The following is a 27,862-nucleotide window of genomic DNA, read 5'->3' on the forward strand; positions in this document are numbered from 1 at the left end:
ACCCGAGTGAGGATAGTGGGAGAAGACTCAAAAAATTCCCAATCTAGATGGGGCTACACTAGGAACAACTCTCAGCCCATTTTTATTTGCTTTGGTGATAAATGAACTGACATGACATATTCCAAAGCAAGTACCATGATATATGCTAGGCAAAAGTCATAGACAACCCCCTAAACTTTGCCACATTTTCCTCATGGCCACCTAAACCGAGGGTGGTACCTATTGGGTACTGAAACCAGTTCAAATTTGATCCTATTGGGTACTTTTTTCACAATAATCAACAAAATTAAGAGAGTGTATTACACTCTCCATGACGTGGCAACTTATCAAATGAAAATGTGACACATGGTGGTTGGGTCCATCATAATAATTAAAAAATAAATTATACAACTCCCCCCCCCCCCCCCCCTCGCAAAATTGTAAACTTAGCCAGCCGCCACCACCACCTCCGTCTGACCACCGCCAACCACCGAAAAAAATACCCATTACTTTAATTTCCTCCACCCGTCATTGCCCATCCTTTCTCCACCACCACCACCATCTCCATCTTTATCTTCTTCCCCTTTTCACAAAAATAAAACCACCATTTTTTCTCCACCCATAAACCACCATTAAACCACCTCCGTCACACCACCGACGTTCACACCACCCCATCGCCACCTTCATCTCCTCCACAAAACAGACCCCTCAACCACCCAACCACCTCACCGCCCTGTTTTTCCATCCAAACACCACCTTTAAATACATGAACTGCTTGGGAAAATCAAAAGCATACATATGATACAATATAGATCCAACAGATCTAATCATAAATGATTCAATACGGTAAAAACACAAACCATAAGTTAAAAATTCAGGATAATAAAAATGTTAAAATTACGAAATTGAATACTCATATATCAAATTAAGTTGATTTATTAGCTTTGAAACTCATCTTCTCATAATACCGAATTGATAGCAACGATAATGATAGATTGACTTCATCTTTTCCCCATCTCCTATTCGCACCGCCGTATTTTAACGGCGGAGTAGACGGCGCCGGCGGCTGAGGAAGGCAAGGCCAGGCCGAAGACGACGGTAACGCTGACTGTAACGGCGAAGGCTGGAAAAGAGATTGAGGAGAATGAGATGGAGAAGATGAGAAGGAAGGCTGGAAAAGAGAGATGGATAAGATGAGGAGGAAACGTACAGATTCTCCCTTTTTAATTTTTTTTAAGTTAATTTTTTTAATTATTTAGATTATAGATATTTAGGTGTATAAGTTGGAAAAAAATTATTTTGTACTTATTTCACGCGCTTCAAGAGAGTGGAGAACACTTCTTTTGCCATGTCAGCAAAAAGTATTCAATAGGTACACTTTTTAAACACTGATGGTATTCAATCGGAACAAGTCTAAGTTTAGGTGGCCATGAGGAAAATGTGGCAAAATTTAGGGGGCTATCTATGACTTTTGCCTATATGCTATTTACAAACGACATGGTATTGATTGACGAAACACACGGCGGAGTTAACAATAGATTGAAAATTTGAAGACAGACCTAGTATAAAGGATTCATGTTGTGCAAGAATAAAACAATGTACATGAAGTGCAAGTTCAGTGTCGCGCCACGGGAGGCGGATGGGGAAGTAAGGGTTGATCGACAAGGATGTCACTCATCTATCAGAGTGGGGTGGATGAAGTGGAGGCTCACATCCAGTGTCCTATGTGATAAGAATGTCTCACCAAGACTTAAAGGTATATTTTATAAAGTAGTTGTTATATTAACTATGTTGTACGGCGTAGAGTGTTGTCCAGTTAAGACGTCGCATGTCCAGAAGATGAAGTTAGTAGAGATGAAGATGCTTAGATGGATGTGCGAGCATACTAACAGAGACAAGATTAGAAACGAAAATATAGGGGGCAAGGTGAGAGTATCCTCCATGGTGGACAAGAGTTGAGTAGCGAGACTGATATGGTTTGGGCATATAAAGAGAAAGAGCACAGATGCCCCGGTGAAAAGATGCGAGGTTGGTGGTGACAAAATTTGAGGAGAGGTAGAGGTAGATCGAGGAAGAATTGGGAAGAGGTCGTTAGACAGGACATGACACATCTTCAGCTCAACAAGGACATGACCTTAGATAGAAGAGTATGGCGGTCGAGGATTGGCATATATGGCTAGTAGGTAGTCAAGCGATTTATGTCATCTTAGTAATTTTAGTCTCTCTTCATATTTTGTGACCGTGTTTCTTTTTAGCTTTTGACTCGTGATAGTATTAAAGACTTAGTATAAGCTGCACATTGAAATCGCAACAGCTTATACTAAGTCTTTAATACTTCGCAACAGCTTTTAGGCTTTTAGTGGCAATATATTTTTCTTTTAGCGGCATACTCCTTTGCAACAGCTTTTAGGCTTCGTTGCAACGCCACCAACGGTGGAGGAGTCATCAACAAATCCTCATTCTTCGTTGCTGCACATTGAAATGAAAGTTGATGATAAAGTGTTAGTGTTGATCTTTGGACACTGGAGCTACTCAAACTTTTATTGAGATGTCAAACTTCTTTGCAAAATTCGGACTCAAATTGACAAAGAGCCCGAATTATATGAAAACTGTGAACTAAGCAGCCCAACTAATTAAAGGTATGTTGTATGATGTGAGGGTACTTCTTTGGACCTTGGGCTGGAAAACACAGTTTGATGGTGATTCCGTTGGGAGATTTCGATATGATACTTGGAATCGATTTCTTGAGGAAGAACTGCTACGTTCCAATGCCCTATTTGGACGGAGTTATGGTGATGCAAGAAAAGATGGCGGGATTCATAAAGGCTGTTCATCCATATGACGAGGCGAAAAAATTGAGTAAGTACAAGAGTCCCATTATTTTGCCTATTTCGATTGAGAAAGGCTTGAAAAATGGTGAAGAAACTTTCCTTGCTGCTTTGGTTGAGATAAAACTTGATGTAAAGGTGGAAGTTCCTGATTGTGTGGCATAACTTTTGGGAGAATTTAAAGATGTTATGCCACCTGAACTCCCTAAAATGTTGCCACCAAGGAGGGATATTGATCATAAGATTGAGCTGCTGTCGGGTTCTGTTCCTCCTGCACAAGCTCCTTATCGTATGGCTCATATGGAGTTGGCTGAATTGCAGAAACAATTGAATGAGCTGCTAGAAGCGCGTTTGATTCAGCCCTCAAAAGATCCTTATGGTGCACCTGTTTTATTCCAAAAGAAACAGGATGGATCAATGAGAATGTGTGTAGACTATCGGGCGCTGAACAAAGTGACTGTAAAGAACAAGTATCCTGTCCCATTGGTGCAAGATCTCATGGACAGATTGTGCAAGGCGAGCTGGTTCACCAAGCTAGACCTCAGGTCTGGGTATTGGCAAGTAAGAATAGCAGAGGGTGATGAGTCAAAAACAACGTGTGTCATTAGATATGACTCATATAAATTTTTTGTAATGCCGTTTGGGCTGACTAACGCCCCGACTACTTTCTGTAATTTGATGAACAATGTTTTATTTGAGTGCCTAGATGACTTTTTTGTAGTGTACTTAGATGACATTGTAATCTATAGCTGCTCATTGGAAGAACATGTTAGACACTTGAAAATGGTACTGTCTCGGTTGCGGGAGTATAAGCTTTATGTGAAGATGGAGAAATGCGAGTTTGCTCAACAGGAAATCAAATTTCTTGGGCACTTGGTCAGCCAAAACCAAGTGAGAATGGACCCAAAGAAGGTGCAGGCTGTTGTTGACTAGTAGGTGTCGCGAAGTGTGAAGAACTTGAGGTCATTCCTTAGGTTGACAAACTATTATCGCAAGTTCATTGCGGGTTACTCAAAGAAAGCTGTTGTTTTGACTGATTTGCTGAAAAAGAACATGATTTGGGAGTGGACTGAAAAATGTGATGGTGCGTTCAACTTATTAAATGAGGCCATTACATCAGAACCCATACTAAGGTTGTCTGATTTCGAGTTGCCCTTTGAATTGCATACTGATGCTTCTGACAAGGCTGTTGGAGGTGTGTTGGTGCAAGAAGGTCACCCGTGGCCTTTGAAAGTAGAAAGTTAAATAACGCAGAACAAAGATACTCTACTCATGAGAAGGAGATGGTTGCTGTGGTACATTGCTTGCAGACTTGGCATGTATATCTGCTAGGGACAAAGTTTGTGGTGCGGACAGACAACGTTGCTAACACTTACTTCAAAACGCAACGCAAGCTGAGTCCTTAAGCAGGCCCGTTGGCAAGAGTTCTTGGCTGAATATGACTTTGTGTAGGAACATAATCCGGGGAAGCACAACCAGGTTGCTGATGCTTTGAGTAGAAAAGAGGTATTCGCTGCCATATATTCAATTTCTAGATTGGAGTCTAATTTTATTGATAAGATTAGACTGTGTGTTGCAAATAATTCATTATACACCAAGTTAATGAGTCAAGTTAAGGATGGGACAGTACGGAGGTATTGGATCGAGGACGATCTGCTCTATTTCAAAGGAGGGAGAATCGTGGTACCTCAAGGTGATGGGTTGCGTAGAGAACTGATGAAAGAGGCGCATGACACTACTTGGGTTGGGTATCCCAGTGTTGAATGGATGTTGGCTTTGCTGTCTAGGGTGTATTTCCGGCCAAAGACGGAAGATGATATTGAAGACTATGTGAAAACTTGTTTGGTTTGTCAACTAGATAAAACTGAGCGCAAGAAGGAAGCGGGCTTGTTGCAGCCTCTTCCTATTCCTGAAAGGCCTTGGATGTCTGTTTCGATGGATTTTATTGGTGGGTTTCCGAAGGTAAACGGTATGGCATCAATCATGGTGGTGGTGGATAGGTTCTTAAAGTATGCTGTTTTTGTTACTGCCCAGTTGTTTGTTCGTCAGATATTGCTGCAGATTTGTTTTACAAAAATGTGGTTAAGTTCTTTGGTATACCAGCTGATATCATCAGTGATAGGGATACTCGGTTCACGGGTCAGTTCTGGACTGCTTTGTTTAACATGATGGGAACAAATTTGAAAATTTCTACGGTGAACCATCCTCAAACTGATGGGCAAACTGAAAGGATTAATCATTTGTTGGAGGAATATCTGAGGCATTTTGTGACGGCAAGTCAGCGGAACTTGGTGGACTTATCAGATACTGCACAATTTTGTTACAACTTGCATAAGTCGTCGGCAACGGAGATGAGCCTGTTTGAGTTAGTCCTAGGTAGACAGCCTATGACACCACTTGATGTTGCTAAGCAGAAGGCTTAAGGGAAGTGTCCTGCTGCCTATCGTTATACCAGGGACAAGCATGAGATGCTTGCAGAAGCGCAAGACAGTTTGCGCAAGGCCCAGAGACGGATGAAAAACTATGCAGATCAGCACAGAAGAGAGCTGGAATTTAATGTTGGTGATAGGGTGCTGCTCAAGCTTACTCCCCAAATCTGGAAATAGATTACAAGTAATTTTAGGCACCGGGGTTTGATTCCTAAATATGATGGACCATTCGAAGTAGTTCAGAAAGTTGGTGAAGTTGCTTATAGGCTGAAGCTACCTGAAAGTTTGAAATTACATCCAACTTTCCATGTAAGTTTTCTGAAGCCTTATTATGAAGATGCTGATAATCCGGACGAAACCGATCAAAAAGGGCCATAAATTTGTGATGTGCACACAGTTCGAAGCTGAGATTGGGAAGATATTGGACCACCGGGTACTTGGTGTCAAGAAGAATAGGCGGATAGAATGTTTGATTCAGTGGAAGGGTAAACAATAAGCTGATGCCACTTGGGAAAAGACAAAGTCACTTTGGCAGTTCGACAAGCAATTGGAGAACTACCTGAAAACAGCCTCGATGAGGACGTCGAGTTCAATTGATGGGGGTGGTTTGTTAGACCCCCGAGTTTGGACTTAGACGCATGCGGGCGAGGTCAGTGTCAAGGGCTTGGACATTGTCCCTTGACATAGGCCTATATGGGTGTTGAAAGCAATGTGCGGGGTTGCATGCCTATGGAATGGTGTGCAACTAAGTCAAGGTGCTTGGGTGTTGGCAAGGCAGCTTGACGAATGTCAGTGGCACGGACAAAAGCATGGCACCAGGCGGGCATGCGTGCAGGCAGTGGGTTGGCATAGACAGATATGGGTGTTGGTATGGGCTGGCTGGGGCCAAGGCAGATGGGCAAGGCAAAGTGTTGGCATGGCATTGGCATGAAGATGGGTGAAAAATATTCTAAGTGTTGGGCGAAGCTATGAGAGCAAATCAGGCCAAGGCACGCGCGAGACATATGGGCAGATGGCATGCGCATGGCACATGAGCTGGGCATGCGCGCGATACTTGCAGCTGGGTCATGCGCGAGGCACATGGGTCGGTTATGCAGTGTGCGCGGCATGTGCGACGGTTGGGGCCAATTTCTAAAGGCTTTACCCACATGGGCGAAATATTAACTTAGAATCTGTATGCCATTATCCCAATGTAACTGCTGGCACATGCCATGCACGCCCTTCCCCTTATAACTACCCCTGGCAGGTTTTTATGTAGTCTGAATTTGGCTAAGGCATTGATCAGCTTTGAAAGCCTCCAAATTCGTGAGTCCTTTTGTATATATGAGAGATAATAAAAAGGTTTGGCATTGCCTGTAAACTTTGAGTGTTCCTTTCATTGTGTTTGACCCGAAAATAAATCTAAGTGTCAAAAGCGAGTATGTGTGCGAAGGCTGAAGTTGGTTGTGACACTGACTGCTGAGCGGTGGTGACGCTGGAAAAAAAAATCACCCCTGTTTCAGATGCCATCCTATATAGCTTCATTGAAAACTTCAACTATAATAGTCACTCCCGTTGTCTCAATTTATCTGACCGTGTTTGATTGAACGTGAAATTTAAGAATGAATTTTTCTTTTTTTCTTAATTTGTGATATAAAATTAAGAGAAAGTTACATATTTGGCTGATCGTCCAAAAATTATTAAATTCTCTAGCAAAATATACAAAAAATATATACTATGGCCGAAGATGGTTCGGGCATGTAAAGAGGATATGCACGGAGGCCCCAGTGCAGAGGTGTGAGAGGTTGGCTATGGATGGTTTCAGGAGAGGTAGCGGTAGGTCGAAGAATTATTGGGGAGAAGTGATTAGACACGACATGACGCAGTTGAAGCTTACCGAGGACACGACCTTAGATAGGAGGTTGTGGAGGGTGAAAATTAAGATAGAAGGTTAGTAGGTAGTAGAGCGTTCACTCGTGTGTTCTTCCATACTAGGAGGCGTAGTATTATCTTTGTAGTTTCTTGTCCTTCTATTTTCTGTTATTATCTCTTGTCTCTTGTACTTCAATTATCGTATTAGTTTGCTACAATTACTATTACTTTTCTTCATAATGTTTATCGATAGTATTTTGCCATGACTTCTTTACTTTCGTCAATTCTTATCTGACTTTTTTTGTCATGCTTTTTCTTGAGCCAAGAATCTTTTGGAAACAACCTTTCTACCTCCCAAGGTAAGGGTAAGGTCTGCATACACTCTACATCACCAGACCTCACTTGTGGAATTACACCAGGTATGTTGTTGTTGTTGGCTATTGTTTTGGTGGGAGGTTATACAGTGTAAGTATTCTATAAAATAAATCATAGATATTTGTGTAAGTATAAATCATCCCATTAAGTGTAAAATAAAAGCGCTTAAAGTTAAATTGTTACTAAATATAGAAAGGTATCTTTCTTTTTAGGAATGTTCAGCAAAAAAAATAGTGTCACATAAATTGGGATAAAGTGAGTACATGCAAATAATATATTTATTTTAAAATTATACAATATATATATATAAACACACACAACAGTTTTTTTTTGTTTTGAAAAAGGAATTCTGATCAATTATTAATCAAATCAAAGTTGAGTTCATCATGAATCAAAGATGGGGGATCTAGTATCCACTCCATAGGATCAGACACAGAATCCAACACCCGAGCTAACAGATGGGCACACTGGTTCGCTGATCTTTTGACAAAAGACCAAGAAATAGAAGTAAAGTCAAACATGAGTGCTTTACAATCATGAATAATAACATAAAAATAAGAGTTGTTGCCGCAAGATTTCTCCAACACTCGTTAAACCAAAAGGTTGTCAATCTCCACAATAATAGGTGTTGATGTAAAATGATTCTTTAGCCAGCTTAGTGCTTCTTGAACACCCAAACCTCGGCCATGAGTGAGTCATGTGGCCCATCTAACCGACTAGGGCGACCTCTTATGAAGTTTCTATGAGAATCCCGGACTAGCATATCGACTCCTGCTACTCCCGAAGCAAGGTCAAAAGAAGCATCAACGTTGCATTTAAGAATATTCTCATCAGGAGGAAGCCATTTAATTGCAAAGACAGTTCCCGTCGCTATATGATTGGAAGTTGCCATTCTTGCCTTAATCCAATCCTGCAAAAATCGGGTTGCCTTTTGGATAACAACTTCGGGTCGCAGATATTTTCCCTGCCACACAAGACTATTTCAAGCATTCCAAAGTTCCCAGAGAATCATAATGGCTTCATGTAATTGATCGAGAGTCGCAATTTCCATCAGTGAATTAAGCCAATCTAAGAGTGATGGACCAAATTGCCGCCAACCCAAAGATGATTTAAGTCATACATGTTTCGCCCCGTTGCGCTCGACTAGACAGTGCAATATTGTTTGTCCCTTGGAGGCATGCAAGACTTTAGCTGGATTAAAGAATCTTCTTACTCATTAAATTGTCCCCGGTTGGAATGACACCATTCGAAGCTCTCTAAATAAAATTCTACACCTTAAGAGGCATCTTCAATTTCAAGATATTGACCCGGTTTATCAACTATTTTGTACGCACCTTATCCAGGATAAAATTGAAGATCTCTCTTTTGATGTGTCCCGCACTAGCTGGCAAACCAAGATATTGACCCGGTTTATCAACTATTTTCACATGTAGAATAGATACAACAACATCCTTCAGCTCATCTGTGGTATTCTTGCTAAAATATACTTCCGATTTATGAAAGTTAGCCTGTTTGCCAGATGCTTTGTGATAGACCAGTAGACAATGCTTAATGGTATTCGCCTCTGATTCTACAACTTAAAAAAATATAAGGCATCATTTTCAAAAAAGTGGTGAGTAACAAGTGGAGCATATGGAATAACTTTCACTCCATGAAGTGTGCCTGGCGGGCATAAGTGCTTAGCTAGGTCGAGAGACCCTCCACTACAATGATATAAAGATATGGTGACAAAGAGTCACCCTGTCTGAGGCTTCGTGATGGAATGATATTACCAAAATTCTTGCCAGCATAGGATATATGGTAAGATACAGTACAAACCATTCTCATAATCTTTGTAATCCACTCCGAAGAAAATCCCATCTTCAACATCATATTTTTCAGAAAATTCCACTCCATTCTTTCATAGGCTTTACTCATGTCTGTCTTCAAAGCAGCAAATCCTATCTTTCCTTGTGTTTTTCATTTCAAGTATTGATTGATCTCAAAAGCTATCATGACATTATCAAGAATATACCTGCAGGGAATAAATGCACTTTGAGCTTCAACAATACAATCCTTCAAACAGAATTTCATGCGATTTGCCAACATCTTGCAAATTATATGATCAATAACATTACACAAAGAAATTGGCCTAAGATCAGAAACTGACTGGGGCTGCTTCGTTTTTGGAATTAAAATAATCTTAGTGGAATTATTACATGGAATGACTCCATTATTATTGACACAATTGAGTATCGCATTAGACACATCCTTACCAACCACCACCCAAAAGCTTCGATAAAAAGCCAGATTGAGTCCATCAACATCTGGTGCCTTATCCGGATGCATTGAGAAAACTACTTCCTTTACGTCGTCAATAGTGAAAAGCCGAGTCAAGGATGCATTGTAAGTTGTTGTAAGTTTCTCTTAAACCATACCAAGAATTGAGTCCCTATCACTTGCTCGGGCTTGAATAGTGAATCAAAAATTCCAGAGATCAAGTCCTTCAAGCCACTATCCCAACCATGCCATTGGCCTACTTCATCCTTCAATTGAGTAAAATATTCTATTGCTCAAGGGCCTACAAATATGCTGCTTTTGCGGTATTAAAAAGTTGCATATGATAATAGTCGGCGCTATTCTTATATAAAGTCATCTGCGCCTTGGCCTGTTTCAGTTTAGCTTTAAACTGCTGCTTTTTGTGTTTCCCCCAATCATGCAAGTATGCACCGCAACGTTTAATCATTTCATTAATAGGAAAGCCATTTCCTTTTTCCCATGCAGTCTGAACAGCTTACTTAATATCAAGTTCCTTCATCCAAGATGTAATAACCCGCTAGATAGTTATGGGGGTGAGTTAGAAAACTAGACCTCCGTTGGGAATTTCGAGACCTCGGGCGAGTCATTAGCACATTTTTCTGTATATGTGCATGTTTTGTTTGCGTCTGCAGGGCCTCAGATTGGTGTTGGGATTTTTGGGTAAAAAATTGGTGGAAAAATCGAGCTACTGGTCAAAATGGACCGTTGAAGCGGGTCCGTCATAGCGATGATAGGCTCGCAGCCGCGGGGAGCCGGGGATTAATGAGGTCCGCCATAGCGGGAGGCTTTTCGCTATAGCGTGATCGCTGCTGCGAGACATCGATTGCTGCAGTGGTCGGCGCAAGGCTGAATCCGTGTTTTATTTTCTTTATTCTAGACCCATTCCCCACACAACTCCAAAATAGTTTTCAAGAATTCTTGTGGCGAAATTCTAAGGCTAGGGCTAAAACTCTCTTGAAAGGTAAGTCTCAACCCTTCACTTGTTCATTCCAACATCGTGCTAGGTTCCATGATTAATTAAAGGGTCTCTAATGGTGAATGAAAGGATAGAACCCTAGAAACTGCAAACCCTCGAATAAATGAATGGGTTACTGATTTTATTGTTGTGTAATCATCTAGGAGCGTAGAATATCACTTCCTAGGATGAGAATTTGATTATTGCATGATGGGAATGATGTATTGAGACTTAGGGTTTCATAAAGATGGTAACTTTAGCATAAAAAGGGCTGAAACGATTAGAAAACCCATGAACGGATAGGATATGATTATTGGGATCAATACTAGTATGAATTCACGCTTAGTGATAGTTCACCCATTTAAAAGGGGTAGAAGTAGTTGGTTCTTTTCCCCAATTGGTGTATTGTTTGAGTAGATGATTTGAATCTTTATGTAGCGCTATATTTCTAGACTTTGAACAGTCGGAAGCTTTGCCAAAGGGGAAAGCTATCGCGGAGTAATTGCATTGTCCCAGTTCTGCTTCGAGGTAGGTTACTGTCTACTTGAGTTAGACTTTAATTAGTTGATTGTATATGTTATGAAATTGATAGGAGAAGCATGATTAGGGCTTCAGACATAAAGTGTGGTTGGACATTCCCTTATTTGATAATTGGTTGATTTATTATGTGATTAATTATTATGATATGGTAAAGAAGGAGTTAATGAATACTCTTCTTGTTGACTTGAAGTAATACCTTATTCATGGAATTGATAAATTGATTCTTGAGTCTTGATATGACTTGTGACATGGTGACTTGTGTTCCTTGATATTGACTTATTGATTGTTCACATTCCATAATTGATTGTGAACGTAAATACATTGTGATGAGAAAGATAATATAAATATGAGAAGGCACATTTGACAGACGGTGAGCATGTGGCCTAGTTATGAGTTCGTTATCCGAGGTTAGTTCCGTAGTGAGTGGTACATGGACACCATAAGTCCCCTGCAGGTCATGACTAATTAACAAAAATAATACCATTTAGCATGTGTGTACGAATATGTGACAGAGTTGAGATGATTCGTGAGATACAACTGTGTTAGTGATTACATGATTTGAGTTACTTTTATTGATTGTTGGTTGTGTGAGCTTATCTTAATTCAGTGGGATGATTCTTGTTGATAATTTCTTGTGGTTATGTATTGTTGTGCCTATCTGTCTAGTTTATTGATTTCGTGATTTTATGCATGATACTAATCTGAGTTGGCCTATGATATCTCTTTTGGTACATAGTGTTTGTATTGATACTACCTTGCTGCATTCTTTTGAGTGCAGATTGTGATCCAGATATGCCTACCAGACCTCATATTTAGTGTAAGGCCAGTTAACGACATATTTGAGGGTGAGCTCCGATTCATGCCAAGCTTCCTGAAGATCTTTCTCATTTTGGATGTCTATTCCATTTTAGACATTTATGTTTAGTTCAGACAATTGTTCATTCTTTAGACTGTTACGTTTTAGAGTCCTTGTACGATGACTTTCAAATTTTGGGGTTGTAATAGTTAGACTTCCTCATTTGTAAATCATTAATGGGATGGTTAGACGTTTGGATGATTATTACTTTGTTTATATTCTAGATATGTCTAAAAATGGCTAGGTAATTGTTAATCGTTGGATGGTTAGTTAAGGAAATTGGTTCGCCCACTAGGTGAATTAGTGTGGGTGCCACTCATGGCTATTTGGGTTGTGAAATAAGAATTCTTAAACGGAAAAGACTTAGCCATATAACAAATAACTTTCAGTCCCAAATTTAAAAAAATGCCTATGTGACCAAAAGAGGCAGATTCAATGTGATCTACTTTTACATTCGGGAAATAGAATTGCCAATCTTTATTGACCAGTGCACGGTCTAACCGTTCTATTACCCAATTATGTGTATTCCTGCAACGTTCCCACGTGAACCAGTTGCCAACATAGCCAAGATCAAAAAGATTACAAAAATTCACCGCTTCTCTAAACCCATTTATCCTCCCTTCTGGTTGTTGTATACGACCCAATTTATCACCATAGTCAAGTATATCATTGAAGTCACCAACGATACACCATAGGAGCTGAGACCTATCTTTGAGTGATTTTAATAAATTCCAAGAGTAACGTCTTTGGTGCGATCCTGGATAGCCGTGAAAACCTGTAAAGCGGAGGAATACCTGGTAAATGAACCTCCACATCAATAAGGTATTTGTGGTAGCTAATGAGTGAGCATGAGTTTTTTTTTCTCTTCCAAAGTAGAGCTAGACCCCCACTGGAGCCTACAGGATCAACAACAAGCAAACCTTTGTAATTTAGTTGGGCCTGATTTAGTTAAGTGTTGACCAACCTGTCTTCGCTTCTTGATGGAGAATGAGACTGGGCTACTTATAAAAAACCATGTCCTTCAATTCCTTAATTATCTGTGGGTTCCCAAGCCCACGACAATTCTAAGATAAAGAACTCATAATGTCTGGCGGGTCTGGAGTCCAGTACTCGCCATGAGCCCCTTTTTTTTTGGATCAGCACCAATAAGTTGGTTGTTCACACTATCAGTCGTAGTTTCATTATGCTCACACTCATCAGTAGTTTTGGTTCCCTCAACTCGTGGCCTTTTTTTCGCTGCAAGAATTATGGCAAAAATTTAGGGGTGGCCATTCCATGTCAGAAAATAGGACTTGCCGCATTAGGGATGTCATGTTCCTGATTGTCGGTGCCAGGTCTAATCCACTGTGATCCTGCCATGGGACGTGATGCTATCGTGTCCGCTCTTAGCCATGAAGCAAAAAAATATTGTTCACGAGTTATACCAGATATGCGATACAAACCTCGACGCATTTATCAGAATGGCCAATTAAACCACAAAACAGGCAGAAGATGCCAAGACACTCATACTTAATGGACAGTGTAATCGAATCCCCATCGGAACCTTAACTTGCATCTTGCGTTTCAATAGTAGCCGAACATCCATTCTAACCCTAACACGCATATAGTCCCACCAAATCAGATCGTAGTTTTTGGAATCATCGCAGACAAACTCCTCCAAGAAATTTCCAATATCCCTCGCTACGCATTTTGAACATAACCCAGTGACAATATCATGGATTTGAAACCATAGCAGTTCGAATGAAGTAACCCAGTGATTATCGCAACGTCACAGCTATGAGGAACAACGAGTAGCAACCAGTAGCAGCAAGCTAATCCAAGTACAGCCCTTTGCAGGGCTTCACAAGTGCAGCAAGCTTATCAAGTGTTGCATTTGTTCTTTTTCATTCAGCAGCAATCAACAAACCATGGTAGTAAGCTCATCAAGTATAGTATCCAAGGTAGCAAGTCGAGGAGGTTATGGATGTGAACTCCCTAAGTCATGCAAAGAAAAGAGGGATAAAGAATGAGTATCAAGAATTACATATCTTTAAGCAAACTAACAATTTAAAAGAAATACTTAGTAGTCAACCATTTGAAGTAGTTATCAGAGAGTGAAGGCATCAAAACAATTCAATGCTTTTTAGAGAAAATAAACTTAAAGACTAGTCCTGGACCTCAGACTAAACATCAAATTTTAAGGATAAGATAGCAAACAGGGGCTACCACCATCCATGTTTCCAATGCTACAACAAGATCCAAAGGTTTCTAGAACCTTAGGCATGGTAGGCTATCAGAGGAGGCTAAACCAAACCAAAAGCTTGCCTTGACTTTAACCCAGCATAACAACAGGAAAAGAATGATAGAACAGAATTCAATGCTTAACAGAAATTGTATGCAATCATCAGATAATAACATCATTGGAGAAAAGCAAGGTTTTACATTAGCCTATATCACCAGGAGTTATACAAATTTTAGAGAGTTAAAAGAGGTAATCATGCCAAGTTCAAGTTAGGACCCCTTTTTTCACTCTTCTTTAATTGTGCCACAAGTCATCTCCTTTAACAAGTCATTTTAGAAAGAATCACTACCAATACAACTAATTCAGTTCTAACAGCATTGGTTTATCTTCCATTCCACCCCAAAAGACAAGGTGTTATTAGCCTTAAGTTCTAGATTTTAAGTAATGGTTTTTCATACAACAATTTTGATCTATAACAATCTCAAAGATTACAACTAAAGTCAGAACAAAATGAAGTTCAGCTTACCACTAATCCCTCCAAGTTTTAAAGACCAAAGGTATTTCAAAAATGTCATCCAACAGCAAATTAGAGGAAAGAACATGTTCGAACAATATTAAGATTACATTACTCGGATAGGATCGATACTTGGAGATGAGTCGTAGTTAAAAGAAAGATCTAATTGATCCCTTAAGCCACTAGATTAAATAGAAACCAGGAAACACGTGAGCTCATTCAAATGCCAATTCAACACCACACCAAACAAAACAATAATTTCTCTGGAAATTGAAATATGGAATCCCATCTCCTCTTAATCAAGTGTTTATTTGAACTAAATTATTAACCTGCTCATTATATATTTTAAGATTAGAGAACTTATACTAGTTCTCTTATATTAATCTAAAGGCAGTTACCACATTATCCCATATATCACACCTAAAGCAAGGAGATTTTGACAACATGATTACTTGGAATCCTTCAAAACTATTAAACTTGATTCTCATTCAGACACCAACTTCAAATGACTATGTAGGATATTCAAAAGGAAACTCGGAACTGTTCTTTCTTAGAAATCCATACACTCTAGGTAACCATATTGCTTAATTGGAAGACACAGGCATACTTGAACAAAAATAAGAATTTAAACACTGACTACTACATAACTGAAGAAAAGAACTTCTCTAGGTGAAACAGAGAGTAGAAATTGAACATGAGCGAGCACGTCCTCAAAACTCACGGCTTAGCCGGGTTTCTGAGTGTTCTCACTCTTGGGGTTATGAAAAAATCACTATTGGTGTAAAAACCAATTTTTGGTCTCAGAGCTTCTTTGAAATGAAAAGAGGGGCTCTATATTTATAGAAGACTAATATTTGGTGTTCTACCGATGTGGGACAAAGTTTGGATTGCCTTGGAATACAAATTTGTTTCGAAATTCGTTGATATTGTGATTGAAATCTGAATCTTCTCAAAGAAGTCTTGAATTTTCGTTCAAAAATGAAAAAGAAAATGGGAAAAGGATGTTATCGTTTCTTTTTGTTGATTTCTTTGGAGAAGGAGAAGAGGAACAATAAATTCATCGCCACAAATGAGCAAACAATACTGGAAAAAGCAAAAGAACGCTGAAACATTGCCGCTTTTGGCCATAGATAGCTGTGGATGCACATGGAGGAGGAAACACTTAGGGTCCGTTTGGTCTCTGAATTAGGGATTAAGGAGGATATTGAGGCATTAATTGGGAGTTGGGCCGGATCACTAGGTACTTTGGGCTGGGCATTTTTGTGTTTGGTGTAACACCCCGTATCTTAAAATAAAGTTTAGACTCGTATCGTTAGAGTTTCAGAAAAAATTTGAAGGTTTGAACGTTTTGCGAAAGTGGCTGAGGGGCCTACTTCGGGCAATCATAACACCATGATTCATTGGGAATTTGGAAAAGGTTCCTTAAAGAAAGCTGTAGTACATAAAAATATCTTTCCAGACATATATGGATCAGGACAATAGGAGTCCAGGTCAAGGAGTTATGATCGTCTAAAATTGGCTAATAGAGGGGTGCTCAGATTGGATAGGATCGGCTAAGTGTTCGGTAGGTCTTCCTTCCATCCAGATTTAGTGAAAATATGTTAAGAATTTGAGAAAACTTAAAACATAAAAGTTGTAGCCCTTTGAAATATCTTTCCAACGGTATATTTTGGAGCCCGAATAGAGCTCCGTACTAGGAGTTATGACCATTTTACTGAACACTGTCGACTGAGTGTAAACGTGACAGGGGAGATCGCCGAGCTCGCCCCAAAGCGAGGCAAGGGATCGCCTTGGACCGCGCTCAGCGAGGTAGGGGTCCAAAAGTGGGAAAAATTCAAGAAAATCATCTAAGTGTAAAATGGACAACCCACAGCAAGGCAGGGGCAAGCCATAAACTGCGGTCGGTGAGCCAGGGGGTCCAAAATGCCCCATGCTATAACTGGGATCAAGTTAAGATCCTTGATCGTCAAGTTCACAAGTTAAGAACGAAAGAAGTGGACTCAGTTAAGGTCCTTTGGAGGAGTCAAAAAGCAAAAGAGGCTACGTGGGAAGCTGAAGAGGACATGAAGTCCAGATATCCCCATCTCTTTGAAGAGTCAGCAGAAAATGTCGAAGGTAATTTATCTTCCCATTTAGGTTTCACTTTATAGTTCCATGTTTTCAGTATTCAGTTAGCTTAGTAATCACTCGGTCAGTCTCATTCAGCCAGTTCAATAGCTATTCAATTCAGTAAGCGATTCAGTTTAGCAATCCCTTTCAATTTATTAGCATTCAGGTGTTCATTATGGTAGAGAACACGTGTTTCCGTCAGCCTAGTTAACCAGAACCCATCATTCGAGGATGAATGATCCCAAGGGGGAGATATTGTAACACCTCGTATCTTAAAATAAAGGTTAGACTCGTATCGTTAGAGTTTCATAGGAAATTTAAAGGTTTGAATGTTTTGAGAAAGTGGCTAAGAGGCCTACTTGGGGCAACCATAACACCTTGATTCGTTGGGCATTTGGAAAAGGTTCCTTAATAAAAGTTGTAGTACATAGAAATATCTTTCCATGCATATAAGGATCAGGCCAATAGGAGTCTGGATCAAGGAGATATGATCGTCTCAAAATGGCTAATAGAAGGGTGCTCAGATTGGATAGAATCGGCTAAGTTTTCGGTAGGTATGCCTTCCAACCCGATTTAGTGAAAATTTGTTAATAATTTGAGAAAACTTAAAACATGAAAGTTGTATCCCTTTGAAATATCTTTCCAACGGTATATTGAGTAGCCCGAGCGAAGCTTTGTACTAGGATTTATACCCATTTTACTGAACGCTGTCGACTGAGTGTAAAAGTGGGAGGGGAGATCGCCGAGCTCACCCCAAAGCGAGGCAAGGGCTCGACTTGGACCGTGCTCAGTGAGGTAGGGGTCCAAATGTGGGAAAAATTCAAGAAAATCGTCTAAGTGTAAAATGGACAAGGGAGTTCGCCGAGCTCGCCCCACAGTAAGGCAGGGGCAAGCCATAGACCGCGCTCGGCGAGCCAGGGGGTCCAAAATGCCCCATGCAATAAATCCAACACCTAACTCGAAATTTCAGTTATTAGACATTACAACTTCGTTCTAAAGACCTAAGCAGCCGTTTTTCTCCTCTCCTCATCCTCCCACGTTAAGGTAAGATCGCTCTAATGATTCCTAGAAGCACTGCTAAAACTGTGGGAATTAGGAAGAAACTTCGTTCTATTGCCCAAGTAATTCCAACAATTATTCATGATTAGTAACATGATTCTTCAACCAAAACATGGGATTTCCAAGGTAAATCCTTCCCAAGTGATTCAAAGCTAGAGTTTTGGTGTTTTATGTCAGAAAAGCAGTTTAGTTCGTTGGATTGGAGCGATTGCAGGTATGTGAGGCTAACTATCTACGTTAGGAAATATTCATGATTCTCCCTACGCCTCATTCTTCATACTTGTCAGTAATTTGACTTAGAATACAGTTTAGCCCTAGTTTCATGATATGTTGTAGAACTGTTATCTTCTTGAGTTGCAGTTACAGAATTCGTTCATGGTTGTCACTTTGAATATCATGAACTCAGCACGTAATCTTTATAGACTTATGTATTGTTACCACATGAGTCTCAGTCTAGAAATTCAGTATGCTCAGAGACAGTCAATTTTTCAGTTCAGTCCAGCATGTCTATTTCAGTTCAGTATTGTTCATTGTTTTATGGTCTCAATCTTTATTAATTAACCATAATTGAACATATGTGATTTTGCCCAAGGGCACAGTCTTATGTATACGTATACTTGGCCGAGGCCATTGATTGACGCACTACTAGGCCGAGGCCATAGCGTGCATTTATTATTAGGCCGAGGCCCCACATATACAAACACAGATAAAACAGATGATTCAGACACAGAGCAGGGAGTATTCACATCTCTACTTCCTTTGCTATCACAGTTATCAGTTATCAGTTTCAGTTTCAGTTCCAGTACTTTATTGCTTCAGTTGCTTTATGTACCAGTACAATTCAGATATACTGATGTCCCTTTTAATTGCTTGGGGGCCTGCATCAACGATATACAAATTGCCGATTCAGCTAGCTAGGACTTGCTCGTATCAGCTATTGGTGAGCCCCAAATTCCTTCGGGGCGTTGTCAGCTATCTAGTTATTTCAGTTTTTAGACAGCTATATTATTCACTATTCTTAGAGGCTTCATAGACATAGTCCAGACAGTCAGATATTTATATGTTAGCCTTGTTGGCAGTTATACTCAGTTGTTCAGTTGTTTTCGTTTAGCCATGTTGGCTACTTTCAGATATTTTCAGATTATCTAAGTATTTTCGCATTATGATATTTCAGTCAGACTTCTAGTTAATCAGTATGTGTTAGTTTTATTTTATAAATCAGTTATGTTTTGGTATAACATGTTGATTCAGTCAGCCAGTTGGTTCACTTGGTCACTTGCAGTCAGGCACCAGGTGCCGTGTTACATCCAGACCCAGGTTCGGGGCGTGACATTTGGGCTGAAACACAAAAAGGGATAGGGGCTGGAAAGGGATTTAAAAATGGATAAAATCGTATTTAAATTATGGCACTCTTGTTATTTCAAATGTAACCCATTTGAAATAAAAATTGAGTTGAATCAATTATTCAATTAATTAATCAAGCTTCTTAACTCTAACAAAATAAAATATTACACTGAATTGACAATTAAATATACGTACTTAATTAAAACACTTGACTTTGCGTAAATTGATTTTCGAATTGATAAAATCGACATAATTTATACTTAAACTTATACATAAAGATATACATAATATATATTAGGGTATTTTTCGCCAATGAAATGACAAAATATCACCAAAAGTTGTTTTGGAAAGTATTTTTGATTTTCTGAATAATGATTTTACTCTGTTTGTGGTTGAAGAAGCTTGACTAGTTAATTTGAATTTTTGGAGGGCAAAAATTAGTTGTCAACAACACCTATCTAGGGTTTTGGTTGGGCTCCAACGTTGCATCAAAATCAGACTTTGGTTGTAGTTCCAAGGTCCGTCGCTCATGACACGAGTGAAGCACGTTCATGATAAAACTGAATAAGAAAATAATTGTTGCCAAGGTCTTTCATTGTCATGCATTCCCCAGGCATCCATGCTTGTGCCATGGCATCTTGAAAGAATCTCATCGTTACAGACTTTTCAGTAAGAATACAACACACAACACACCATGGCACTCCAATTGCAGATTCATTCACACAGTTGGGGTTTGGTGGTTCATGATATTCCAAGCATCCATCCGCGCTATTTAGATTTAGATTCGCGTACATCTCCTCCAGTGGGATAGTGATGTCATCGTTGATGTTTGATGAGGAGGCCATCGAAAAGCAAAGGAAAACACACCTGAAGGATAGCAAATAATCTTGTCACAAAAAACAAGAGAAGACGGAAGACTTGTCACAGAGAACAAAAGTCAAACTATAGAGAGTGTTGGGTGGTAGATAAAAATTAGTACACACACAACAGATTAGCACATGTGAAGAAAAAGTAAAACATATGTACACCACACTGGATGCACGAAAGTAAAATTGTTTCAAAGTGCAAAATTTGTTTAAATCATCAACGGAGAAAGCTAAGCCATCAAATATACTAGGGTTCAATATATTAGTACAAAGGGTAGCTTATCATTTTGAAACACTTGAAATTAGATTTACGAATTAGAATTGGAAATGTGAATTGTACAGTGTTCGTTTAGCGTAGTAGAGAAAGTTAGGGTGAACAAAGGAAAAACGAAAAGTGGGTTTGTTTGGTACGGAGGAAATTCCAATTTTTTCTTGTTTGGTTTTTAAAAAATACCTTCTCGGAAACAAATTTCTTAAAATGACTTTCTTATTAAAAGTAAGAAAAATAAGTTTCATAAGTAGCACTTCTTCCCTCTCCATCTCCATCTCCCAATAGACCCCATTCAACCCCATCCCCCATAGCCTCCATCTTCACCAATCACTACCCCACACCTTTACCATGCATACCAACCTCCATATTGCTTACCTAGATTATATATAGATGTGTTTCGTATAAAAGAATTTCATATTAATCGCCAAAAAATAATTACGATAATTACTTATTTTTCAAAAAACTATTTTTCTGAAAAATATTTTCCACGAAAAAAAAAATTCTTTCGTGCCAAACACACCCCAAGGCAAATTCCTATCTGCGAAAAATTTTAACATGGTAGAGGCTCAACCAACAAAAGTTATGTGAGGCTCCACCCTTTATTTGACAAGTGGAATTCTGAGTCCCACACCTTTCTCTCTCTTTTATTCTAATCATTCACTATATTATTTTGCCCACTATCCCCACACAACTTAGAACAAATTTTAGTTTTATAATTTTCTCTTCTAAATTAAGCCACACAATTTCATAGTTCAATCAACAAATATTTAGTTTTCAATAGTAAATTAATTGTTATTTTGTCTTCCAGTTCTGACTCGCTCCTACAAAAAAAAGGAAGAAGTTTTTTCAAAGTTTTTAAGAACATGCAAAACGTATACGTGTATGACATTAACTTAAATCGTATTCTAAAAATCAAATTTATTAATTGCATTTCTGAAATGCAATTTATAATCGTATTCTAAAAATCAAATTTATTAATTGCATTTCTGAAATGCAATTTATAATCGTGTATCTAAAAATCACTTTGTAAAGCACCAACAAAAATCAATAAATTACTAAAAGTCTTTATGTCAGAATATTCTCCGCTTCAAAATAAGTGTCCACTTAACCTTTTTATTTTGGTTCAAAATAAGTGTTTACTTACATAATCAAGAAAGAATTAACTTTATTTTCCAATTTTGCTCCTATTTACTCAAGGCAATAAATAGGTAAGAGTCTTATTAATAGAGGGTAGTTTAGTTAAAATATCTTTTTTAGGAATTAATATTTTCTTAAGGGTGTGAAAAAGGCTAAGTGGACATTTATTTCGAATCGGAGGTATTACATTAGTTTAATGCTAAGAATAAACCACCATAAATCGGCAAAATAAATGGATAAAGATAGAAATAGATCTTTTTTATTTCTCTTGATCTACTAAAATGTACGAAACTGACAATTGACCAATTATCAATACATAATTGTGTGAATTTTGTAAATGGCATACAACATATAATGAAGGGAAAAGTATTCAAAACACACTCAAACTATGGCCAAAATTGCCATAACACACCTCAACTTTGCGGGGGTCCTATGACCCCCCTGGACTTATTTTTTGTGTATTATTTTCGCTTTCAACAGGTGACCTGGACTAGCAAGTGTAGCTACTCTCTTTCAGCGCGTAAGAGATGATAAAAACTATATGGACCAGTGTATATTTGCCACATGGCCGTCCAAATAACGTTTTTAATTCCCCAAATCCAATGTTAAATCCCCACAAACGGCTAGATCTTCTTCTCTTCTTCCACATTGAGTTCTTCCCCAAATTTTTGGTAAATTTCTTCTCTTCATGTTTCAATTCTTACCCAAGATTGGATTCTTACAATTTCTTTCCCCAAATTTCGATTAAAATTCGGGTTAGCTATGGAAGAAACAAGATTGGATTTGAATAAGCTTTGTATGGACAATGAAGATCCAATGTTGAATGAGGAGGTGCGATGCGAGTCATGGTGTGTTGCTCCCATTGAAGACTTCTCGGTCCGACAACAATCCGGAAGAAGATATTGGTCTTGCCCCTACTATGGTTCGAAGAAGTGTAAATTTTTTCGATGGAGGGATCTTTCCAAAGTTGATGAAAGATCGAAATACATTATTCCAAAGTTGGTGAACAAAATGAAGGAGATGCATGGAGAATTAGCTTCAAAAGAGAAGAAAATTAAGGAGATGGAAGAAGGATATGGAAGTTCCGAAATTGCCGAGATGTTGAAAGAGATTGAAATGGAAGAACAATCGTCTCAAGTGATATGAAAATGAAGGAGATGGAAGAACAATCAAGTGTGATTAATGGGCGAAATTGAAAATGCCAAAGAGATAAAATCGAAAAAGAAGGGATCAACAACTTTAGCTCTAATTTGATTTTCACATTTTGTATCTTGTTTTGTTTTGCTAGTTGGATCGGTTGGTTAATGCGAGGAAATGCTTCAACTTGTCATGACCAATTGCCTTAGTGTTTCTTGTATTTTTGAAGTTGAATGGTTTAGTTTTGTGCTTGATGTTAGGTAGGCAGTGCTTGGAAAAATGTCTTTTGTGTTGTGGTCAATGTTAGGTAGGAACTACTTTTCCATTTTATTTTGTCTTGTGGTTAATGTATGTTAGGAATCCTTTCTAGTTTTCTTTTGTTTTGTGTTTAATGTAAGTTTGAAATTGATGAATGAAATCCCTTTAATTTAGAAAGCAAAGGTGTTACATGTGCTCCAACATAAACCTTGCTTAAATTGAAAACACGGAGACCGATCTAATCTATTTCTATGATCTCCGTTTTTTTTCAACAAGGAAGTGTATCCGGTCTCTAGCAAAGCACACATGTGCCTTGAAACACAATATATCCCCTCGTCCCGAATCCGTTAGCATCTATAAATTCTTTCCATCCTTGATAGAGCCGCGTATGAGCACCAACTTTGTATTTCATTTTGTACGCACCTCTTTCGTAAATTACAACGACTTCACGGTCATCGTGGGAGAAATTCAAGAATGCTACTTGGAAGGATCTCGAAAAAAAACATGTGATTACTAAAACTAAAATAACAATTCAAAATAACAAATAAATTAGACGAACACTTACGAAATCATCCTTTTCGACGTATGATTTGGTCAATTTTTTTCTCAAAATAAGCTACCATTTTCGAATTAAGGCTCATGTTAGAGGTTGTGTAGAATGCTATTTCATAGTATTAAAGTGTAAGTGAAAGCCTATATTTATAATGTGTTTTGCAATAAATTCCCCACTACTTAACCCCCAACCACCTTAGCTGTTGTTGACCACCTTTAAATCCGGTCAAAAGCTTGACCACATTTAGTTTGCAACACTAATTTCGTTCAAAATGCTTGACCAGATTTGGTGAGCAACATTAATGCAGTTCAAATGCATGACCAACAGATTTCACTTGGTCCATAAACTGCAGTTTGAAAAAGAAACAATTTGCACCAACATAGGTTGCACATTACGGACATTAAACATGTGCACCAACAATTTCAAATAAACAGACATTCCGGACATTAAACATGTGCACCAATCGCTGAAAGAGACAGACTTAATAATAGAAAACAAACCTGCTATATATAAACAATTGCACCAATATAAGTTTGTACAAAAGTAGTGCATCACATTCATGATGATGCAACATTCAAGTGCGTAGCATAATGTCACAAAACAAGCATCTAAGCCACAGCTACTTTAGTTTGTTTATGAACTGCAAAAACTACCAACTACATTAACTTGTTCTACCAACTACCAACATTAACACTACTTCCATGGATCCTTTGTCTGCGAGTTCGGGTTCTTTGTCACTTTTTTCCTTTTATTTACCCTCATCTCTTCAAGCTGGCTTGATGTCATTCTGCTTTGCCCTTCCACCTCACTCTAGTCCTTGCTTTGTGACCAAGGTCCCCAAGAACATCACCGACCTTATATGCTTTCTTGGAGCAAAGCATCAATTATCCTACTACTTGGCAAGCCATGTCTTTGTAGACAAAGCAAAACAATTGTTTATAGTTAGTAAACTCACTTGCAACAAATATACCCAATCCAACAAATATTTCAGCTCTTACATTGTATGTTGTAAATCCATTTTTCGTGACAAATATACCCATTCCAACGATTCCTAGGCCTTTTGTAAGGGGTAGTTCTTCCTCTTTCATTATCAACATTGTTACACTAGAAGCTTGAGAGGTTTTTCTTGGTCTTCCCCTCCTCACATTAGACTGAGAAGCAGCAGGTTGATCAGTGCATTGCAAAGCAGTGCGGCAGAAGCTTCGAGAGGTTTTTCTTGGTCTTCCCCTTCTCACGTTAGACCGAGAAGAAACAAAGTTGATCAAGTGCATTGGCTGCAACAGGTGCAGCATAACTTGTTGCATTTTCAAACCATTTAGCACTAATGGTTGTCCTCCTTGTTCCCATACCTCTTGTTGGTGCTTGAGAAGTACTCTTTGGCCTTGCACTTGCTGTTGTTGGTGCTTGAGAAGTACTCTTTGGCCTTGCACTTGCTGTTGTTGGTGCTTGAGAAGTACTCTTTGGCCTTGCACTTGCTGTTGGTGGTGCTTGAGAAGTACTCCTTGGCCTTGCACTTGCTCTTGCTGGTGCATCAGAAGTTAATGCATTTTTCCTTGGCCTTCCCTAGCTTTTCTTTGGTGCTTGAGAAGTTGGAGTTGTCTTTCTTGGCCTTCCCAGCTCTTGCAGTGCAAAGACTTGATTCAAAGAAAGCTTGCCGAGATCTTTGCAAGCAACATCCGGTCCATGACCATAGCTTGTTCTACTGAATCCTACCAAAAAAAGTAGTGTCAAATCAAAACCATTACTCCAAAGAGTATAAAAACAGAGTTTACTTTAAAAGCTCATACCTTCAAAGGATGACCTCTTTTATTATGGTTTTTACCATGACAAATCTTTTGCAAGTCATGTCAACTCCTTTTCTTGACAACTTACCATATCTTTTGACTCGGTGGCTTCTCTTCTCCCGACCTTCTTTCGTCCGCCTCGGCATAGGCTTTACAAGCGGTGGTGCAACATAGGGTTATTGGACTCGTGCCACATTTTCATATTGGTGACTGGTCAAGTTGAAGAAAATGACAATAAGTCCTCAAGTAGGTCTCCCATCGTAGGCCTATCAACAAACTCAATGGGTTCATACTTCTTATATAATATGGCAGCAAGGGCATATTGACATGGTACTTCCTTGAGCATCCAAGCCCAACAACTGCAAGTTCTACTTCTCAAATCAACAGTATGTTGATATGGCCCATCACTAATTTCAAACCCTCTCTCACTATTGAAATCAATATTACATTCCATTGACTTCTTTATGTTGATTTCTAGTACCCTCAGTGCCATTGGAGATATATTAGTTAACCATGTTTTTGGAAATTGACTCAACTGACCTATTCTAGTCATTACCTTCACTCTAATCTCTTCAAGCATAGTGATAATGGTTTTATGCCTTGGTCCTAAAATCCAGGCATTGAAGCTCTCGGACATATTATTGTCCACACTATCACACTTAATGTCAGTTCTAAAGTACGCTTTACACCAAGTTTCGGGTGGGTAGTACAAAATCCGCAACAATATCCTTACCATCCTTGGCAAGTTAAGTCGTTTCATTTTGTCCGCATTTATCTTCATCTCTCCTTCAAAGGTGCTTTTTGCACACTTCGTAATTGGTTCCTTCTTTGAAGACCTCTCCATTCTTTTGACCAGTTGGCTAGGATATGTCTTGCACACATCCTGTGCTCCACCAGTGGTAACAATTCTTTCATAGCTGATTGAAGCCCCTACAATTTTGAGAAACAATTATATATGAATGGACAGAAACTAAATGAAGAAAAAAAAAGTGATTGTCATACCTTTTGCATATGTCTGATATCACAGTGTAGTTGCTTTCGCCATCTCCCATTCCCAAATCAGCTATCAACAATTTCAAAAACCATGTCCAAGTGTTCTTATTCTCATATTCTACTATAGCCCAAACAATAGGCAACATTTGATTATTAGCATCTTTAGCAATGACAGCCTAATACCGTCCTTTGGTTATTCCCTTTAAGAAACAACCATCCAAACCAATACATTTCCTATGACCACCTAAAAAGCATTTTTTCAAAGCATCAAAGCAAATATAAAAACTTTCAAACACCAACCTACCACTTTCACCGCAGTCATCAACCTTAACAACACAAGTACTCCCGGATTAGTCCTCAACATTTTATCCCTATAGTCAAATATTCTTCCAAACTCTAACACATGATCACCCATGATTTCTTGGAGTACTTTAGCTCTAGCTCTCTGGCAAGTTGGTTTTTCCAACATGTATATTAAGTTCTTCCCTAATCAACTCTTTGAAACTTGAAAATCCTAATGTTTGGTCGTTCGTAATTCTATTCTTGTAATGTTTAGACAAGAACTTAGCATTGCACATGTAATTTCTAGTAGTCTTGACACACCTATGTTTAGGATTGTAGGTTTTGATCATGAAATCATTAGTCTTCTTGTCAAGACTTGCATATAGCGACCATGGGCACCATCCCTACACCTCACCCTAACCTTTTTGGGCTCATTGACAAATTTCTCTAACCGCACACCCCTTTGAAGTGCATATTTTGTAACAAGATCCCTAAACTCATTCACATCCTCAAAAACCATCCCCAACTCCCACATCACTTTTTTCAGCTTTTGTCAAAAATTATCCTTCTCCTAGCCCTCCTAGACCCCGACTCATCATCTGTATCTGATTCAACACTATATGCATCAGAACTGACATACACTGGCTCATCCCCAGCAACCTTACCTTTCAAGCTTGTATCAGCAGTAGCAGTTTCATCAAAGCCCAGATCTGGACCAACTTCACCAACAGGAATTTCTCCAGGGTCATTTGGTATCCTTTCTCTTCTTTTCCTCCTCTGATATGACCTCCTTTCGGCCCTCAAATTTATGCACTCTTCATGAACATCATCACTTTCATGTTCAAGATCATGTTCATTAAAGAGTTCGGCTTGGTCGACTCGAAGTATCATCGATTGGATCGGTCGATTCAAGAATAGGAAATTCACTACTTAATGGGTCTTCGAAGCAAAGTTTCGCCAAAGAATTCATCGGTTCGACAGTCTTCTGCAATAGTTTCGAGCCGCCGGTTCTTTATTAAAAGCAAACCCATCCCCTTCTTGGATACCCCCATCCCTTTCTTTATTAAAAGCGACCAAAGATTCCTCATGGGGCTAGTGTATTCCAACAAAGCAATGGGACCATCTACATTATCTAAATTATCAACCATGTGACAGACATAGATTTCAATAGTATCCCCATTTTCAAAACTTTGTGAAATTTCGAAAATGTCCCTATCAGTTTG

At 38.9% G+C, this 27,862-nt stretch overlaps 1 long non-coding RNA gene across 1 annotated transcript; it reads right to left on the bottom strand.

The window, feature by feature from the left end:
- Window positions 1-12,483: 12,483 nt before the first annotated feature.
- Window positions 12,484-15,528, bottom strand: LOC132050635 (uncharacterized). Its single transcript, XR_009413488.1, has 2 exons — window positions 14,317-15,528; window positions 12,484-14,085 (listed from the first exon to the last, which is right to left on the bottom strand). It is a non-coding gene; the product is annotated as an uncharacterized LOC132050635 (long non-coding RNA).
- Between the last annotated feature and the right edge of the window lie 12,334 nt (window positions 15,529-27,862).

The sequence above is a fragment of the Lycium ferocissimum genome, chromosome 1 (genome assembly GCF_029784015.1).
Source record: "Lycium ferocissimum isolate CSIRO_LF1 chromosome 1, AGI_CSIRO_Lferr_CH_V1, whole genome shotgun sequence".
NCBI classification, from domain to species: Eukaryota; Viridiplantae; Streptophyta; class Magnoliopsida; order Solanales; family Solanaceae; genus Lycium; species Lycium ferocissimum.